Raw genomic sequence first — 14219 nt, forward strand, 5'->3', positions numbered from 1 at the left:
TGTTGATTATACACACACTCACTGATATCCAGTCTGTTTATTATACACACACTCACTGATATCCAGTCTGTTTAATATACACACACTCACTGATATCCAGTCTGTTTAATATACACACACTCACTGATATCCAGTCTGTTTAATATACACACACTCACTGATATCCAGTCTGTTTAATATACACACACTCACTGATATCCAGTCTGTTTAATATACACACACTCACTGATATCCAGTCTGTTTATTATAAACACACTCACTGATATCTAGTCTGTTTATTATTCACACACTCACTGATATCCAGTCTTTTTATTATTCACACACTCACTGATATCCAGTCTGTTTATTATACACACAGTCACTGATATCTAGTCTGTTTATTATACACACAGTCACTGATATCCAGTCTGTTTAATATACACACACTCACTGATATCCAGTCTGTTTAATATACACACACTCACTGATATCCAGTCTGTTTAATATACACACACTCACTGATATCCAGTCTGTTTATTATACACACAGTCACTGATATCCAGTCTGTTTAATATACACACACTCACTGATATCCAGTCTGTTTATTATACACACACTCACTGATATCCAGTCTGTTTAATATACACACACTCACTGATATCCAGTCCGTTTAATATACACACACTCACTGATATCCAGTCTGTTTATTATACACACACTCACTGATATCCAGTCTGTTTATTATACACACAGTCACTGATATCCAGTCTGTTTAATATACACACACTCACTGATATCCAGTCCATTTAATCTACACACACTCACTGATATCCAGTCTGTTTATTATACACACAGTCACTGATATCCAGTCTGTTTAATATACACACACTCACTGATATCTAGTCTGTTTATTATACACACAGTCACTGATATCCAGTCTGTTTAATATACACACACTCACTGATATCCAGTCTGTTTAATATACACAAACTCACTGATATCCAGTCTGTTTAATATACACGCACTCACTGATATCCAGTCTGTTTAATATACACACACTCACTGATATCCAGTCTGTTTATTATACACACATCACTGATATCCAGTCTGTTTATTATAAACACACTCACTGATATCTAGTCTGTTTATTATTCACACACTCACTGATATCCAGTCTGTTTATTATACACACACTCACTGATATCCAGTCTGTTTATTATACACACACTCACTGATATCCAGTCTGTTTATTATAAACACACTCACTGATATCTAGTCTGTTTATTATTCACACACTCACTGATATCCAGTCTGTTTATTATACACACACTCACTGATATCCAGTCTGTTTATTATAAACACACTCACTGATATCCAGTCTGTTTATTATACACACTCACTGATATCCAGTCTGTTTAATATACACACACTCACTGATATCCAGTCTGTTTAATATACACACACTCACTGATATCCAGTCTGTTTAATATACACACACTCACTGATATCTAGTCTGTTTATTATACACACACTCTCTGATATCCAGTCTGTTTATTATAAACACACTCACTGATATCTAGTCTGTTTATTATTCACACACTCACTGATATCCAGTCAGTTTATTATACACACACTCACTGATATCCAGTCTGTTTATTATACACACACTCACTGATATCCAGTCTGTTTATTATAAACACACTCACTGATATCTAGTCTGTTTATTATTCACACACTCACTGATATCCAGTCTGTTTATTATACACACACTCACTGATATCCAGTCTGTTTATTATAAACACACTCACTGATATCCAGTCTGTTTATTATACACACTCACTGATATCCAGTCTGTTTAATATACACACACTCACTGATATCCAGTCTGTTTAATATACACACACTCACTGATATCCAGTCTGTTTAATATACACACACTCACTGATATCCAGTCTGTTTATTATACACACACTCACTGATATCCAGTCTGTTTCTTATACACACACTCACTGATATCCTGTCTGTTTAATATACACACACTCACTGATATCTAGTCTGTTTATTATTCACACACTCACTGATATCTAGTCTGTTTATTATACACACACTCACTGATATCCAGTCTGTTTATTATACACACACTCACTGATATCCATTCTGTTTATTATACACACAGTCACTGATATCTAGTCTGTTTATTATACACACACTCACTGATATCCAGTCTGTTTAATATACACACACTCACTGATATCCAGTCTGTTTAATATACACACATTCACTGATATCCAGTCTGTTTAATATACACACAGTCACTGATATCCAGTCTGTTTATTATTCACACACTCACTGATATCCAGTCTGTTTAATATACACACACTCACTGATATCCAGTCTGTTTAATATACACACACTCACTGATATCCAGTCTGTTTAATATACACACACTCACTGATATCCAGTCTGTTTATTATACACACACTCACTGATATCTAGTCTGTTTATTATTCACACACTCACTGATATCCAGTCTGTTTAATATACACACACTCACTGATATCTAGTCTGTTTATTATACACACACTCACTGATATCCAGTCTGTTTATTATACACACACTCACTGATATCCAGTCTGTTTATTATACACAAACTCACTGATATCCATTCTGTTTATTATACACACAGTCACTGATATCTAGTCTGTTTATTATACACACACTCACTGATATCCAGTCTGTTTAATATACACACACTCACTGATATCCAGTCTGTTTATTATACACACACTCACTGATATCCAGTCTGTTTATTATACACACAGTCACTGATATCTAGTCTGTTTATTATACACACACTCACTGATATCCAGTCTGTTTAATATACACACACTCACTGATATCCAGTCTCTTTATTATACACACAGTCACTGATATCTAGTCTGTTTATTATACACACACTCACTGATATCCAGTCTGTTTAATATACACACACTCACTGATATCCAGTCTGTTTATTATACACACACTCACTGATATCCAGTCTCTTTATTATACACACAGTCACTGATATCTAGTCTGTTTATTATACACACACTCACTGATATCCAGTCTGTTTATTATAAACACACTCTGATATCTAGTCTGTTTATTATTCACACACTCACTGATATCCAGTCTGTTTATTATACACACACTCACTGATATCCAGTCTGTTTATTATACACACACTCACTGATATCCAGTCTGTTTATTATACACACACTCACTGATATCCAGTCTGTTTAATATACACACACTCACTGATATCCAGTCTGTTTAATATACACACACTCACTGATATCCAGTCTGTTTAATATACACACACTCACTGATATCTAGTCTGTTTATTATTCACACACTCACTGATATCCAGTCTGTTTATTATACACACACTCACTGATATCCAGTCTGTTTAATATACACACACTCACTGATATCTAGTCTGTTTATTATTCACACACTCACTGATATCCAGTCTGTTTAATATACACACACTCACTGATATCTAGTCTGTTTATTATTCACACACTCACTGATATCCAGTCTGTTTATTATACACACACTCATTGATATCCAGTCTGTTTAATATACACACACTCACTGATATCCAGTCTCTTTAATATACACAGACTCACTGATATCCAGTCTGTTTAATTTACACACACTCACTGATATCCAGTCTGTTTAATATACACACACACACTGATATCCAGTCTGTTTATTATACACACACTCACTGATATCCAGTCTGTTTATTATACACACACTCACTGATATCCAGTCTCTTTAATATACACACACTCACTGATATCCAGTCTGTTTATTATACACACACTCACTGATATCCAGTCTGTTTATTATACACACACTCACTGATATCCAGTCTGTTTATTATTCACACACTCACTGATATCCAGTCTGTTTATTATACACACACTCACTGATATCCAGTCTGTTTAATATACACACCGTCACTGATATCCAGTCCGTTTATTATACACACATTCACTGATATCCAGTCTGTTTATTATACACACACTCACTGATATCCAGTCTCTTTAATATACACACACTCACTGATATCCAGTCTGTTTAATATACACACCGTCACTGATATCCAGTCCGTTTATTATACACACATTCACTGATATGTAGTCTGTTTAATATACACACAGTCACTGATATCCAGTCTGTTTAATATAAACACACTCACTGATATCCAGTCTGTTTAATATACACACACTCTCTGATATCCAGTCTCTTTAATATACACACACTCACCGATATCCAGTCTGTTTAATATACACACACTCACTGATATCCAGTCTGTTTAATATACACACACTCACTGATATCCAGTCTGTTTATTATACACACACTCACTGATATCCAGTCTGTTTATTATACACACACTCACTGATATCCAGTCTCTTTAATATACACACACTCACTGATATCCAGTCTGTTTATTATACACACACTCACTGATATCCAGTCTGTTTATTATACACACACTCACTGATATCCAGTCTGTTTATTATTCACACACTCACTGATATCCAGTCTGTTTATTATACACACACTCACTGATATCCAGTCTGTTTAATATACACACCGTCACTGATATCCAGTCCGTTTATTATACACACATTCACTGATATCCAGTCTGTTTATTATACACACACTCACTGATATCCAGTCTCTTTAATATACACACACTCACTGATATCCAGTCTGTTTAATATACACACCGTCACTGATATCCAGTCCGTTTATTATACACACATTCACTGATATGTAGTCTGTTTAATATACACACAGTCACTGATATCCAGTCTGTTTAATATAAACACACTCACTGATATCCAGTCTGTTTAATATACACACACTCTCTGATATCCAGTCTCTTTAATATACACACCGTTACTGATATCCAGTCCGTTTATTATACACACACTCAGTGATATCCAGTCTGTTTAATATACACACACTCTCTGATATCCAGTCTCTTTAATATACACACCGTCACTGATATCCAGTCCGTTTATTATACACACACTCAGTGATATCCAGTCTGTTTAATATACACACACTCTCTGATATCCAGTCTGTTTAATATACACACACTCTCTGATATCCAGTCTCTTTAATATACACACCGTCACTGATATCCAGTCCGTTTATTATACACACACTCAGTGATATCCAGTCTGTTTAATATACACACACTCTCTGATATCCAGTCTGTTTAATATACACACACTCACTGATATCCAGTCTCTTTAATATACACACCGTCACTGATATCCAGTCCGTTTATTATACTCACACTCGCTGATATCCAGTCTGTATAATATACACACCGTCACTGATATCCAGTCCGTTTATTATACTCACACTCAGTGATATCCAGTCTGTTTAATATACACACACTCACTGATATCCAGTCTGTTTAATATACACACACTCACTGATATCCAGTCCGTTTATTATACTCACACTCACTGATATCTAGTCTGTTTAATATACACACCGTCACTGATATCCAGTCCGTTTATTATACTCACACTCGCTGATATCCAGTCTGTTTAATATACACACACTCACTGATATCCAGTCTGTTTAATATACACACACTCACTGATATCCAGTCTGTTTAATATACACACACTCACTGATATCCAGTCTGTTTAATATACTCACACTCGCTGATATCCAGTCTGTTTAATATACACACACTCGCTGATATCCAGTCTGTTTATTATACACACACTCACTGATATCCAGTCTGTTTGATATAGACACACTCAGTGATATCCAGTCTCTTTAATATACACACCGTCACTGATATCCAGTCCGTTTATTATACTCACACTCGCTGATATCCAGTCTGTTTAATATACACACACTCACTGATATCCAGTCTGTTTAATATACACACACTCACTGATATCCAGTCTGTTTAATATACACACACTCTCTGATATCCAGTCTGTTTAATATACACACACTCTCTGATATCCAGTCTGTTTAATATACACACAGTCACTGATATCCAGTCTGTTTAATATACACACACTCACTGATATCCAGTCTGTTTAATATACACACACTGAGTGATATCCAGTCTGTTTAATATACACACACTCTCTGATATCCAGTCAGTTTTATATACACACAGTCACTGATATCCAGTCTGTTTAATATACACACACTCACTGATATCCAGTCTGTTTAATATACACACACTCACTGATATCCAGTCTGTTTAATATACACACACTCCCTGATATCCAGTCTCTTTAATATACACACACTCACTGATATCCAGTCTGTTTAATATACACACACTCACTGATATCCAGTCTGTTTAATATACACACAGTCACTGATATCCAGTCTGTTTAATATACACACACTCACTGATATCCAGTCTGTTTAATATACACACAGTCACTGATATCCAGTCTGTTTAATATACACACAGTCACTGATATCCAGTCTGTTTAATATACACACACTTACTGATATCCAGTCTGTTTAATATACACACGGTCACTGATATCCAGTCTGTTTAATATACACACAGTCACTGATATCCAGTCTGTTTAATATACACACACTCTCTGATATCCAGTCTGTTTAATATACACACAGTCACTGATATCCAGTCTGTTTAATATACACACACTCACTGATATCCAGTCTGTTTAATATACACACACTCACTGATATCCAGTCTGTTTAATACACACACTCTCTGATATCCAGTCTGTTTAATATACACACAGTCACTGATATCCAGTCTGTTTAATATACACACACTCACTGATATCCAGTCTGTTTAATATACACACACTCACTGATATCCAGTCTCTTTAATATACACACACTCACTGATATCCAGTCTGTTTAATATACAGTTACTCACTGATATCCAGTACTTCATTGGCTGTGCAGCACCTTTGCATGTACTGATGCTATGAAGGACTACCTCTGGCACCAAAAAAGACCTTTTATCCTGATACTGTCCATCTGATTGTCGCTGTGGACTTGCAGCTTCTTTCTCAGCAATCGCCCCGATTCCTGCCATTCTTTGCTGCTTTCCCCCCATTTTCTGTATATTTATCACCTCGACATTTCGTCTCAATAGCCTCAGTATTGTTTTATTTTTCGCAGTTATGTTTATTGTATTCCCAGAGTTAATTTAGTGCAGTAAGGGCTGGTGAGGAGAGGCATTATATAAAATATTAATGAAGTGAATGATTAATTTTTTATTTAAAATGCAATCAGAATGGCAGGGCTGGTGATGTGTTGCAGCAATAGCACGTGTGAGCTGGTGAATCCCAGTGTGGTCCATGGCAACCACGTCTGCAGTCACGTCTGTGGCTCGAGGAGCTTCAGCTCAGAGTAGATGAGCTGGAGGCCGAGCTGCAGACACTGGAATGCATCAGGGAGGGGGAAAGTTACCTTGGCACTTTGTTCCAGAAGGCAGTCACACCCCTTAGGATAGGGTCTTCTGACTTGGTCCATGTTCAGGGACAGGAGGGTGTGAATGTGATTGAGGCAGGTAAGGGGATCGAAAAGGCAGAAGAGGAGGAGCCTCAACCCTTGCAATTGTCCAACAGCTTTGAGGTTCTTTCAGCTTGTATGCAAGAGAGCAAGGGTTGCAGGGTGGATGAGCAAACTGACCATGGTAGCATGGCACAGGAAGCCATTCAAGCAGGGGAATAAATAGGAATGTAGTGGTAGATGGGGACAGTATAGTTAGGGGGATAGACACAGTTCTCTGCGGCCAAGAGCGAGTGTCCAGAAGGCTCTGTTGCCTGCCCAGTGCCAGGGTTCGGGAAAGCTACTCAGAGCTGGAGAGGAACTTGCAGTGGGAGGGGGAGAATCCAGTTGTCGTGGTCCACATAGTTACCAATGACATTGATAGGACTGGGAAAGAGGTTCTGCATAGAGAGTATGAGCAGCTTGGGGCTAAATTCAAGAGCGGAACCTCAAAGGTAATAATCTTTTTATTATTACCTGAGTCACAAGCAAATTGGTGTAGGGTAAATAAGATTACAGAGTTAAATGCACGGCTCAAAGATTGGTGTGGGGGACATGGGTTTTGATTCATGGGGCACTGGCAACAGTACTGGGGAAAGTAGGAGCTGTACCTTTGGGACGGTCTTCACCTGAACTGTGCTGGGACCAGTGTTCTGATGAATGGTATAACTAGGGCAGTAGAGAGGGATTTAAACTAAATATTGGGGTCGAGGGATCAAGTGAGGGAAGATGTGATAATTTAGAGAGAGAGGAGAAATAAGGGAATTGATAATCTGAATGTGCCAGGAAGTGAAGATTGGAGGGAAGCAAAATTGGAAACAGGCGGTAGAAAAGTAGTAAGCGAAATTCGAAGACAGACGAAGCAAAGGCTAGCATTAAATAGGATCAGAATGTGGAATAATCTTCAAAAGACAAAGTTAAAGGCACTCTATCTGAATGCATGCAGCATTTGCAACAAGGTAGATTATTTGAAGGCACAAATAGAGGTAAATGGGTATGATTTAATTGCCATTACAGAGACATGGTTATAGGGTGACCAAGACTGGGAACTGAATATTCAAGGATATTCATCATTTAGGAAGGATAGGCAAAAGGAAAAGGAAGTGGGGTAGCACTTTTAATAATGGACGAGATCTGAATATTAGTGAGAGAGGATCTTAGATTGATGGATCAAGAAGTAGAATCTGTTTGGATGGAGCTAAGAAACAGCAAGGGGCAGTAAACATTAGTGGGAGTTGTTTATAGGCCACCAAAAACAGTTGTGGTAATGTTGGGCATGGTGTAAATCAGGAAATTAGAGGTGCATGTGACATGGGTATTGCAGTAATAATGGGTAACTTCAATTTACATATAGACTGGGTAAACCTAATCAGCACTAATGCTGTGGGAGATGAATTCAGCTGCCACATGTTCGCCCATTCCACAAGCCTGTCTGTGTCCTCTTGAAATTTATCACTTTCCTCCTCACAGTTCACAATGCATCATCTGCTAATTTTGAAATTGTGCTCTGTATGCCCAAGTCTAGGTCATTAATATAGATTAAGAAAACAGTGGCCCCAACACTGACCCCTGGCAAACCCCATTGTATACTTCCCTCCAGTCTGAAAAACAACCATTTTCTGTTTCCTGGCACTCAGCCAACTTTGTATCCATGCTGCCACTACCCCCTTTAATCAACGGGCTTTAACTTGTTAAGCCTATTATGTAGCACATTATCAAATGCCTTTTGGAAATCCATGTATACCACACTAACCACATTACCCTCATCAACCCTCTCTGTTACTTCATCAAAAAACTCAAGCAAGTTAGTTGAACAAAATTTGCTTTTAAAAGATCCATGCTGGCTTTCCTTAATTAATCCACATTTCTTCAAGTGACTGTTAATCTTTCTCCCAGTTTATTGTTTCCAAAAAGCTTTCCCACCACCGAAGTGAAACTGTCTGCTGTGTAGTTGCTGGCCTTATCAAAGAACAAAGAACAGTACAGCATAGGAACAGGCCATTCGGCCCTCCAAGCCTGCGCCAATCTTGATGCCTGTCTAAACTAAAACCTTCTGCACTTCCGGGGACCGTATCCCTCTATTCCCATCCTATTCATGTATTTGTCAAGATGCCTCTTAAACGTTGCTATCGTACCTGCTTCCATCACCTCCCCCGACAGCAAGTTCCAGCCTCACCACCCTCTGTGTAAAGAACTTGCCTCGCACATCCCCTCTAAACTTTGCCCCTCGCACCTTAAACCTATGTCCCCTAGTAACTGACTCTTCCACCCTGGGAAAAAGCTTCTGACTATCCACTCTGTCCATGCCGCTCATAACTTTGTAAACCTCTATCATGTCGCCCCTCCACCTCCGTCATTGCAGTGAAAACAATCCGAGTTTATCCAACCTCTCCTCATAGCTAATGCCCTCCAGACCAGGCAACATCCTGGTAAACCTCTTCTGTACCCTCTCCAAAGCCTCCACGTCCTTCTGGTAGTGTGGCGACCAGAATTGCACGCAATATTCTAAATGTGGCCTAACTAAGGTTCCGTACAGCTGCAGCATGACTTGCCAATTTTTATACTCTATGCCCCGACCGATGAAGGCAAGCATGCCGAATACCTTCTTGACTACCTTATCCACCTGCATTACCACTTACAGTGACCTGTGGACCTGTACGCCCAGATCTCTCTGCCTGTCAATACTCCTAAGGGTTCTGCCATTTACTGTACACTTCCCACCTGTATTAGATCTTCCAAAATGCATTATCTCACATTTATCTGGATTAAACTCCATCTGCCATTTCTCCGCCCAAGTCTCCAACTGATCTATATCCTGCTGTATCCTCTGACAATCCTCATCACTATCCGCAACGCCACCAACCTTTGTGTCGTCCACAAACTTACTAATCAGACCAGCTACATTTTCCTCCAAATCATTTATATATAATACAAACAGCAAAGGTCCCAGCACTGATCCCTGCGGAACACCACTAGTCACAGCCCTCCATTCAGAAAAGCACCCTTCCACTGCTACCCTCTGTCTTCTATGACCGAGCCAGTTCTGTATCCATCTTGCCAGCTCACCTCTGATCCCGTGTGATTTCACCTTTTGTACCAGTCTGCCATGAGGGACCTTGTCAAAGGCTTAACTGAAGTCCATACAGACAACATCCACTGCCCTTCCTTCATCAATCAACCACGTCACTTCCTCAAAAAACTCAATCAAGTTAGTGAGACACGACCTCCCCGTCACAAAACTATGCTGCCTATCGCTAATAAGTTAATTTGTTTCCAAATGGGAGTAAATCCTGTCCCGAAGAATCCTCTGTAATAATTTCCCTACCACTGACGTAAGGCTCACCGGTCTATAATGTCCTGGATTATCCTTGCTACCCTTCTTAAACAAAGGAACAACATTGGCTATTCTCCAGTCCTCTGGGAACTCACTGGTAGCCAATGAGGCGACAAAGATTTCTGTCAAGGCCCCAGCAATTTCATCCCTTGCCTCCCTCAGTATTCTGGAGTAGATCCATCAGGCCCTGGGGAATTATCTACCTTAATGCTTTGCAGGATGCCCAACATCTCCTCCTTTTTGATAATGACATGACCCAGACTATCTACACTCCTTTCCCTAGACTTACACTCTTTTTTTGAAGAGGGTGTATCATTTGGAATTCTCCTGTTCCCTGGTACGACACCTGTATCTAAGCAGAATTGGAAGATTATGGCCAGTGTCTCTGCAAATTACACCCTTCCCTCAGTGTCCTCCGACGCTTCCTATCCGGTCCTGGTGACTTATCAACTTTAAGTACAGCCAGCCTATCTAATATACCACCTCTTTATCAATTTCTAGCCCATTCAGTGTCTCAACTACCTCCTCTTTCATTATAACTTGGGCAACATCTTCTTCCTTGGTAAAGACAGTTGCAGAGTACTCATTTAGTACCTCAGCCATACCCTCTGCCTCCATGTGTAAATCCCCTTTTGGTCCCTAATTGACCCCACCCCTCCTTTTACTACCTTTTTACTATTTATATCCCTTTAGAAGACTTTTGGATTCCCTTTTATGTTAGCTGCCAGTTCCTTCTCTTTGCTTCTCTTATTTTTTTTTTACTTCCCCTCTGCACTTATTATATTCAGCCTGGTTCTTACTTGTTTTATCAACCTGACATCTGTCATATGCAACAAAAACAAGAAATGCTGGAATCACTCAGCAGGTCTGGCAGCATCTGTGGAAAGAGAAGCAGAGTTAACGTTTCGGGTCAGTGACCCTTCTTCGGAACCCCACCTCTGTCATATGCACCCTTTTTCTGCTTCATCACACTCTCTATCTCTTTCGTCATCCAGGGAGCTCTGACTCTACCTGAAATTTCTGTTCTTTAAAGGCAGCCCATTATTCAATTACAGTCTTTCCTGCCAATCTTTGATTCCAGTTTACCTGGGCCAGATCTGTTCTCACCCCATTGAATTGGCCCTTTCCCAATTAAGTAATTTTACTCTGGATTGCGCCTTGTTCTTTTCCATAGCTAACCTGAACCTTATGATGTTATGGTCACTGTCCTCTAAATGTTCCCCCACTGTCACTTGATCCACTTGAGCCACCACATTTCCCAGAACCAGATCCAGCAATGCCTCCTTCCTCATTGGATGAAACATACTGAGGTAGAAGATTCTTCTGAACACACTTTAGAAACCTCTCTGCCCTTTACACTATTACTATCCCGATCTACATTAGGATAAGTAAAGTCCCTCATTACAACTACTCTATAGTTTTTGCACCTCCCTGTAATTTCCTTGTAAATTTGCTCCTCTCTATCTTTCCCACTAGTTGTTGGTCTGTAGTGTAATGGTCCGTCTATTTTTTTTTTTAGCTCTAACCAAATAGAGTCTGTCTTTGATCCCTCCGGACATTCTCTCTCGCCAGCATTGTAATATTCTCCATAATCAATACTGCCACCCCTCCTCCTTTCTTTCCTTCCCTATTTTTCCTGAACACATGGGGAGCAGATGCTCAAACCCTCCACAAACCAACACTTGACCTGATGCACTTTACAATGGTGCACTACTTTGCAGCATGGCTAACAGGTCTGCATCTGAAATCCACTAATGCCCAGCTGAATTCTACTATGAGAACACAAAAGCAAAATACCGCGGATGCTGGAAATATGAAATAAAAACAGAAAATGCTGGAAATACTCTGCAGATCTGGCAGCATCTGTGGAGAGAGAAACAGAGTTAACATTTCAGGTTGATGACCTTCCATCAGAACTAGAAAAATTAGCGATGTCACAAGCTTTAAGTAAATAAAGCGGCAGGAGAAGAGTAGAAAGAGGAAGAACAGAAAGGTAGGTCTGTGATAGATTGGAATGTAGGAGAGATTAAATGACAAAAGGGATGATGATTCAAGGCAAAAGGAGATGGTAATGGGACAAGCAAAAAAACAAAAGAGGAGGTGTGAATGAGAATAACAGAATCATCACCAACAGCTGCCATCCAAAAACAAAAAAAACACAAGAAGAAAATGGGGGTGGGGACAGATTATGATCTGAGATTGTTGAACTCAATGTTGAGTCCAGAAGGCTGTAAAATATCTAATCGAGAGGAGACACCCTGTTCCTCTAGTTTATGCTGAGCTTCATTGGAACAGTGTAGGAAGCCGAGGACCGAGAGGTCAGAGTGGGAGGAGAGGAGTTGTAAATCTACTCTGAGAATTATCACTGGCACACTTTTCTCTACACAAGCCTGGTGGCTGCCTGTGCTTGTGAACATCACACCAGCATGCCTATCCTTCAGTATGCAGCCTCCGGAGAATACAACTGCTACATCAGCAAATACAAGCTCATTTAAACCAACCTGACCAACCTAACACCAGCACATCGCAAATCCGGAAGGTCATTTTGGACCGTCGCTGAATTTCTTCAGCAAACTCCCCTCAACCTTGCTGACTGATGGGGTAATTCTTGGAGGAACTGCACCGTACCACATGAATTCCTTGATGGAGAACCCCACAGTACCACCTGAAGGATCAGACCTTCCTTGCAAACACTGAACTACCATCACCTACCTCAGAACCGGTCACGGTGAATGCTGCCACCTGCTTTATAGATGGAAGATTAAAGCATCCCCATCACGTGGTGACGAAGATCTTACTCAGACCCTGAAGCACATCATTAAACATGAGCCGCAGGGGAAATTCTCAGGCAGCTCACACGATATCCGTTCTATTACACCGGAAGATTTGGCCTGGACACCTGACTTAGAAATTGATATTTGATTTGTTTTTTTCTGCTCTTCTTTGGCCTCCTTATCTCGAGAGACAATGGGTAAACACCTGGAAGTGGTCAGTGGTGTGTGGAGCGGTGCCTGGAGTGGCTATAAAGGCCAATTCTAGAGTGACAGGCTCTTCCACAGGTGCTGCAGAAAAATTTGTTTGTCGGGGCTGTTACACAGTTGGCTCTCCCCTTGCACCTCTGTCTTTTTTCCTGCCAACTGCTAAGTCTCTTCGACTCGCCACACTTTAGCCCCGACTTTATGGCTGCCCGCCAGCTCTGGCGAACGCTGGCAACTGACTCCCACAACTTGTGATCAATGTCACAGGACTTCATGTCGCATTTGCAGACGTCTTTAAAGCGGAGACATGGACGGCCGGTGGGTCTGATACCAGTGGC

Source organism: Heterodontus francisci, chromosome 8 (assembly GCF_036365525.1).
Source record: "Heterodontus francisci isolate sHetFra1 chromosome 8, sHetFra1.hap1, whole genome shotgun sequence".
Lineage (NCBI taxonomy): Eukaryota > Metazoa > Chordata > Chondrichthyes > Heterodontiformes > Heterodontidae > Heterodontus > Heterodontus francisci.